The following is an 8,651-nucleotide window of genomic DNA, read 5'->3' as shown; positions in this document are numbered from 1 at the left end:
CCCCCCCCCCCCCCCCTTGTCCACTGAACCCGTTCTCAATCCAATTTTGTAAAATACAGACCCTTGGTCAGTGGCTCTCAACGTCAGATACCGACGCAAAAATCACCATTTACCTGTATGAAATGCAATGGGCAAATCAGCAGCAGCTCAATTGCGACGCTGGAAGGTAACGTAGTATTAAGAGAGACAAAGATAGCAAGTAGAATGAAAGACCTAAGATCTCCTTAAGGAGGTTGGTGGTGGATGGGTCAGACAACACAAGACATTCACCCTAGAGACCGGGGTTTGGATCTCGTTCTTGTCCTGCGTGTCACTGTTGCGGGTATCTGTTATAATCCCAAACACAATCTTTTCCTAAATCCAACTGTCCCGTTATTGTGCTGCATGTAAGTTAACCGTACGTCCCGACCCACGGGCGTCAAAAACTGACACTAAAAGTCGGCACCCACAGCATCAAAAAGCGATGGCAGTAGTCCAGATCAAGCGTGCCTAAATATGACGCCAAAGGGCTAAAACTGAGTACTGAAAGGAGCATATTGTGACCCCAAAAGTCCCAACCCAGAGCGTCAAAAGTGACGCCAAGAGTCTTGACTAAGCGTGTCTAAATATGATGCTGAAGGAGACTTATTGTGTGAATAACAAATGCCAAAGGCACCTGACCAAGAGTTGTTTTTGACGCAATGGGAGTGACAATGTGTTGGTCCATTTCCCTCGCCAGCTAAAACATTTGTGCTTTATTCACTTGAAGCACATCATCACTCACTTCATGTTGAGCCAATCACAAATGCAGATTGGTTGCTCATTCTTTATTAATAATAGCTTGGATTTTTATAGTGCCTTTCAAGGGACCCAGTAATACTTCACATGAAGGCATAACAAGTAGCACAGACAGAATAAACAAAGGGAATACTGTACATAAATAAGTTAGTGGTGGTAATGTTACATGGTGGAAGAAGTATTCAGATCCTTTAAGTCAAAATACTAATACCACACTGTAAAAATAGAATGTTAGAAGTAACAGTCTTGCATTGAAAATGTTACTTCAGTCAAAATATGTATCATCAGGAAAATATTAAGTGTCCTCCGATTTTAGAAACAGGAAAGGGTCCAAACAGTTTGGGTTTTTGTGGGTTTTATGGTCTGATCATTTCAGATAGACTTGTAGGCCGTTCTGTTGTTGGCTAGATTCATTTCTAATAAAACCTCAGCTTTTGGAAACTGCGTGTGTTTTGTGTGAAGAAGTCTTAATGTGTAAAACCAACTAAAGCTGTCAGATGAATGTAGTGGAGAAAAATGTACAATATTTCTCTCTAAAATGTAGCTGAGTAGAGAAGTACAAAGTGGTATGAAATGTACAAGTACCTCAACATTTGTATTGAGTACTTGAGTAAATGGAGTTAGTTACATTTCACCCCTGGAAATGTTTGCTGGGACATAATGGATTTACCTAGCGGAGTCTGTAATCTGTGGTGAACATGTGGGCGCTGAGAAGTTTTTTTGAATATATCCGTGGATGTGGCATTATGAATTCCTGCATGTTTGTGTGGGGAGTGGTCAGCAGACTAGGGTTTAATCCCGGGAAACGGGTTTCCCAGCAAATCTGATCAAGACTATTTCCCAGTTCCTGGGAAAGGTTATGACGGGATAAGGGAAATAAAATTAAATCTAAAACAAAGCGCGCTATTGTTGTCATACGGTAACGATGCAGGCGACTGTGCTGTAATGTAGCTACGGTAAAAAAGGCTCGCTAAATTCATTACGCAGTAGTAGATCACATCCGTGGAGTCGGAGAGAGCGTTTTCATCTGCGACCAATTTGTCAGGGAAACCGCCTGTTGACCCTCTCTGGTTCTTGATAGCACACTTCTAGAAGAAAAAGAAAGGACAGGGCGAGAATGCATTGTAAACTAGAATAAATATGTAATCTAAGTTGTTACGAGTTCAATGCAACGCTGATGTTGCGCCAGTTTTAGGCATTTCTTTTTTTCAGTTCAGTTTTCCTATTGCCTTGTCTTTTTGCAGTGCACAGTTGTACATTTCTGTGGGTTGTTTTCTTTCATTTAGTTGAAGTTGTAAGTGTTTTAAAGAGAAATATGCCTGCCCTGCCCGAATAGAGAAATACTTTGGTTAATTTTGAGTGATTATTCCTGTTTGCAGCAGCTTACAAATCTCAACAGCCACAGAATGGGTTTAGTTCAACAGAATGGGTTAGCCATCATTCAATGGTTTTCTTTAGCACATTTCATTAGTTTGTATATAATGGAGTTCCGTAAAATATTGGTTTTACACGGGTTGCCTAGATATTCAGAAGACAAGTCACATACAATCCACCTGGCATTTCATAATTAGCGCTGCAGCAGAAGTGTCAGTTTGGGATTTGGGAACGCATACTTGAATGATATCGATACATTACTTGGGCTAAAAAAAATAATAACGGCTGTTTCCCTGGATTCCTTGGAAATGGGTCATCTTTTCCCGGGATCTGATTGATTAAATCTTTGGAAAAAAAATGTAAAACCCTAGAGCAGACCTGTTGCTGTGGCTGTTCTGCTGTCAGGTATGATTAAGGCTGGGTACCATATTTAATAACTTATTAAACACTGTCCAAATTGCCTCTAAAGTATATACTTGACAGTACAGGCCTCCTTGCCATTCAGTACCCAATTTCAATACCTAAGGAGAACATTTGATCAGCGTCAGCCAGATTTCCGCTGTAATGTTGTAACTTATTTTTGTTTTTATAACATTGTTATTGAAAGAAGTAAAGTTTATGAACCGGTATCCAAGTCGCGGTATTGGTTATCAGCACTTGGATTGAATATTTTATCCCTATACCCAGCCCTAGACATGCTTGTATTAGAAGTGTGTATTCTCTCTAAAATACATATTTTACTTTGAGGAAATGAGGGGCTGCCTATCAGCTTGTCCCTTAATGTCTTGCAGACCATACCAACTGTTATATTTGAAATATTTATTTTTAGTGTGTTAGTATTTCATGTTTTAGAAATTCAGTTCATGGCTTGAGCCTGTGTACAATGCAATATTAGGACCTGTGTTTTCTGTAACGGCTGAATAAAATACATCTGGGTGTTTTTCTTGTTTTTGATTGAATACTTTAGTCCACAATTTAATTATATTTTGAATATCAATTGCTTTGACCTCTAAAGATAAAACAGACCTGAAGATAATTCAGTAAAAATTAAAAGTAGCGCCAAAAAAGTAGTGTCAGAGGAATCTAAGATGTATTTTACACCTTAGTAGTGCCACAGAAAGGTTCCGGTCAACCTTTCTGCCAATGTTCAGCATTAACTGACGGCGGTACTTTTGTTAAGCCGTAGAAACACAAAGAAAAGTCTAAATGAGAGTTAGAAAGAATAGAAAACACTGCGATAGCAGGACCAAGAGTGGAGCGTCCGCACACGCTGCCATCTTAAATATGTGTAAATGGTTATTCATTAATCAAGCAAGATATTGATGTGCTATAGCTTTTCTGTTGTTAGTGTGTGTATTTTGATATTTTTGATGGTTAGCATTGAGGCTAGAGGCTTTACCCTAGCATCCATCTTTGTGCTAAGCTAGGCTAAAGCATCCTGGACCTATTGTCACCTGATTCAAGGCAAAACTTTCCTTGAAGAGTTCCTTTTTAAAGAAGAAAAAGTTTTAAAGTTATGAGTTACTTGATGAAAGTCACAATTTCACACGGTTCCTCTTGTATGGCCATGGCTCAAATTGCATCTCCTCCCTAAACACTGCAACACTACGCCTTAATATTAGCATGTTGTTCTGTATCGAACACGGCATCTCGGTAAGGGATCAGCTAATTATGCTGGCGGGCCTTTCTCCAAAACACCTCTTTGTTGTGCTAATGCGCTCTCTGTGATTGCATCTCCATCCATAACCTTCTCCATGTGTACAGATAACCTGGAGGGGGTGGAGTGGTGTATGTAGGGCACTGGGAGTTGAGTTGTGTGTGTTTGTGCGTGGGGGGTTGGTAGGGGTGTTGTTGCAGCATGTCCTGCAGCTGTGCCTACGATGACACAAAGCCTGTCCTCAACCTGCCCTTTGCCAGACTAAACACAACACATAGCTGTACCTGCAGGGCTTCCTGCCTACCTTCCTTCCTTCATTTTTTTGCAGTTCCACTTGTCTTCTGACTTTGGCAAGGATGCGCTGCAGTTTGGGATCCCAGCGGTACATTTCTGCATTGCAAGCTGTAGTTAAAGCAGCAACGGCCTTCTGTTGCTGTGTGATTGCTGGGTTGGACGCTCGCCCGTGTGCACTGGCCTGACTGAATGCACTGAACCAGGTTTTTGTGCCCAAAGCAGTTCTGAGGGAGTCATGCTTGATCTTTCTGGGCCACGCTGAAACTAGGTCACTGTGCTGTGCTGTCAGTCGTGTCTCTCTCTTGTGGTGTGTGTGTGTGTGTGTGTGTGTGTGTGTGTGTGTAGAATAAAAGTGTAAAATAGGGCTTTTACATAAGGATGGGATGGGTTCCACAGATATGCAGTACTGCTGTTGCGGAGATTCTCTGAAACTGCAGCACAACCCCCCCGCCCCGCGCAATGCCACACTGGGATAGAGCAGGATAGAAAGAAATGGAGAGAGAGAGAGAGAGAGGGAGAGAGAGAGATAAATTCTCATCCTTGGTTCAGATCCCTAAAAACGCTTGGGAAAGCAGGATCTTATTATCACAGCAAATTTGCAATGTGCAGAGTGGAGGAGATTAGATGCGTCTTGCCTTTGAAGTGTATTTTCCAACCATTGTGCAATGGCAAATTCCATCAAGTGTTGGAGAGAGACTTGATAAGAGCTATGGGTTATGAATGCTGCGGCATTAAAAGCCTTCATTTGAGCAATAAGATGAAACACTCACAAACTCCTGCTAAATGGAAAAATATATATATTTCCCCTCATTTCAGCACTGTCATTCACAATTGTATTGTGTAAAGGCACTGATATCAAAATAACAAGGTGCATTGGATGGCTTGGATAAATAGGTCAACTTATGTTAAATAAGGATTATACTTTATGTAAATGATGGGGTATTGAAGTTTGAATTGGGGAATTCCAGTAATTTCTTTTCTCTTTTCACATGTTTTCTCCCAATCAGCATCATTTAATTCAGCTCTGAATTAAATGGTTTGAATTTAGTTTGGTGTCAAATCATATCAGAAGTCACAATAGGGTATTTCTAGCACCAGGCAGGAGACATGCCTGCTGGGCCACGGGACCCCCCCGCCCCAAGATAAGTGAAATAACTGTAAAAAACTAAAACAATGTTCACATGGCAGGCACGAAGCATCGGTGCATGTGACGCTGGTTAACACTACACTTGGCAGCTAGTAACGTTATCCTACAGTTAGCTTGTAGCTGCATGGCTTAAATGTCAAAATGCTGACAGCTAAACGGTCCAAAGGATTTTAACAACGAGACGTACAACAGTCTGCAGCTAAAGACACAGACTAGCTGCACTACGGCCACTGTCCTCATCAGAGAAACAACACAGAAGGGACATTGTGTTGTATTCACTTGCCTTGTAGAGCACAGCAGTTATTGTAAATTACCCCATTGCCATTTAGTGGTTCTTCTTGTAGTTTAATAGCCATTTACTGGTGAAATAATTTATTGATCCCAGTCCCGCCTCTTTAATTCCAATTCCTCAGGGGCTTGGGTGAGAACTGCAGGTTGGGAGGCCATCTCAGGGGACCCGGCCGAGGAGTGACATCCTTGGCCTGGGCCTCAGATCCTGTAGCAGCTTTAGACCAAACACAAACAGTGCAGAGCTGCTGGAAGTGTCTCAACATGTTGTAACACAAAGTGCTTCTACAGTTGGTCTACTTTGTCTTAGTCTTCTTTGACATCAAAGAGTCTAGGCCACACAAAACACAGGAATGCTGAATAAATCATTCATTGAATTGTAATCACATATTTCTATATGCGTTCCCTAAAGTATTGTTTTGTCTTTGGTTGTATGTTCATGGGTGTGTCCGGATGGTAGCCATAACTCTTTGGGGTAACTAATCAGTTCAGTCACTTTGCATGAAATAGCAACCCAGGCTATCACTACATTTACATAACATTTAAGTAAAGTTCTTATCACCTTAAGAATATATCAAGGGTTAAAGGACTTATGTGTCAACAGGACTTGGAAAAACTGGTCCATGCTTTCATCTTCAGTAGACTTGACTACTGTAACGGGGTCTTTACTGGTCTCCCTAAAAAATCAATCAGACAGCTGCAGCTGATTCAGAACGCTGCTGCTCGAGTCCTCTCAAAGACCAAGAGACTGGATCACATCACTCCAGTTCTGAAGTCTTTACACTGGCTTCCTGTGTCTCAAAGAATTGATTTCAAAGTACTCTTGCTAGTTTATAAATCCCTTAACGGTTTAGGTCCCAAATACATTTATGATCTGCTACTACACTATGACCCCCCCAGACCTCTCAGGTCATCTGGGACAGGTCTACTTTCTGTCCCCAGAATCAGAACTAAACAGGGTGAAGCAGCTTTCAGTTTCTATGCTCCTCATATCTGGAATAAACTCCCAGAAACCTGTAGATCCGCTGCTACTCTCAGTTCTTTTAAATCAAGGCTGAAGACCTTCCTTTTTGATGCTGCCTTTCTTTAAATTGCTTTAAACTTTAAACTTAAACTTTCTTTTAATGCTCATTTCTTTCTTATGCTGAACTGTAACTTTTATTCTGGTGTTTTATGTGTCCTAATGTTTCTATTTTGTTTTCAACTGTCTATTCATGTGTCTTATTGATTTTTAATGCTTATGACTTTTAACTGTTTGTACTTGTGTTTTATCTGTTTTAATGATTTTGTGTAAAGCACTTTGAATTGCCCTGTTGCTGAAATGTGCTATACAAATAAAGCTGCCTTGCCTTGCCTTGCCTAAAGTAATTGTTGCAGTTCTATAGTAATCAAATTTATTATTTGTTTTTAGAAAAAGAAACCTCCTTTCTTTTAGCTTATGCTAATAGTAAAACATCCAACCAACCTCTCTGAGTCAGGTGCCTCCACAAAGTAATTCCAGAAAATCATGTATGCTGTGTATCTAGAGATGTTATTGTTGGAAAATCAAATGAAATTTTGAATTCTACCTTTCCAACAGACCTTTTTCTCCATTGTTATGCCAGTCACTGAGCAGGTAAATTGTAAGCTTGGGGAACAAAGCATGGCATTGCATGGTTGCTCGTCTTACCTTGTCCATCAGTGAACACATATATTGATGGAATTTCTGAAGAAATGTGTTTGGCAATTTAAAACTCTCGTACAGTAAAACTGCTGTCTCCTTTGTGCAACATCTCAAAAAGCTTGAAAAATCCACAGAAGAGTGAGCAGGGCCGGACAGTCTTTGGTTTTAAGATAACATATTTCCTTGGTTACCTGGTCACTTGAACGCTCTGTTGTATGTGTTTCGACTCCCATTCAGCACAGGTCTTTATCAAAATAATTGGATTTTGAATTTTGCTTTGTCTGGCAGGAATCAAAGAATTGGACTTAGGCCTGCACGATTTGGAGAAAAATATATGAATCAGGATTTTTGGGGGGCATTTTGGGCCTTTATTTTGATAGGATAGGTGAAGAAATGAAAGGGGAGAGAGGGAAAAAGACATGCAGCAAAGGGTCAGAGTCAAACCTGGCCCGCTGTGTCGAGGAGTAAATCTCTATATATGGGCGCCCGCTCTACCAACTGTGCTATCTTGGCGACCTGAATCACGATTTCTTTGGCTGAGAATTGTTGTCACAATTCTCTGCCACAATGTTTTTTTTTTCTCATGAAGAAACGCATGACTAAAAGGCGCTTTGTCATTGGCTGAGGGTGAAGCCCTGAACGTTTGTGAGAACCTAGAAGGGAAAGCATTGCAGCGCTTTACAGTCTGAGTCTAAAACTCACAGAAGACAGTATTAGCGTTCGGGATGCAGTCAGCTCATAAAATTAAATAAGAATCAAATTCATTAAAAAAATCACATTTATTTAAAAATTAAATTGATTGTGATTCATAACGATTCATTGTGTAGGCCTAGTCGCACTAGAGGAAGCTGTCTCTAACTTAGTCATTGGTTCTTTAGTCAGACATGACACTCTCCACATGCTGCCGGTGAAAAATTGAGTTTGGTTTTTGGGGAAGCCTTCCCCCCCGAGCTTGACTGGGGTATTTTTAGACTACGGTCTCTTATGTGGAGGTCTGAGAATCAACACTTTCTGAGGAGGGGAGACACTCCCTTTTCACCACTGATCCACCCCACCCTTTCCCTTCCCCATTTCTTTTATCCCATGTGTCTCCTGATTGGCCTGTCCCGTCACCTTCCAGGATGGCTTAAAGTTTATCTTAGAGGGTAAATGTAAGAATCGTGTTTACGGTTTACTTTGTCGTGTGGCCTAAATATCGTGTCTGCACCATTTAAAGGATTTCAGAACCGTTTTATACAGTATACACAAGCATAATGTCTTCATGCTGACAACTTACTGATTTCTCCCAGATGTTTCTAGCTCTGCTTCCATATGTGTGCATATATAGCATCGCTCCACCCTTCTGTTTTATTGTCGAAGTGGAACTATACCAGCACTGTATGCACATTCACAAGGGCCCCCACAGAATAATTCATTTGATGCTTTGATGAGCGATAATGGACCCAGTAAGG

Source organism: Etheostoma cragini, chromosome 5 (genome assembly GCF_013103735.1).
Source record: "Etheostoma cragini isolate CJK2018 chromosome 5, CSU_Ecrag_1.0, whole genome shotgun sequence".
In the NCBI taxonomy this organism is placed as follows: Eukaryota; Metazoa; Chordata; class Actinopteri; order Perciformes; family Percidae; genus Etheostoma; species Etheostoma cragini.
The sequence above is the reverse complement of the archived record's forward strand: the minus strand, read 5'-3'. Positions refer to the sequence as shown.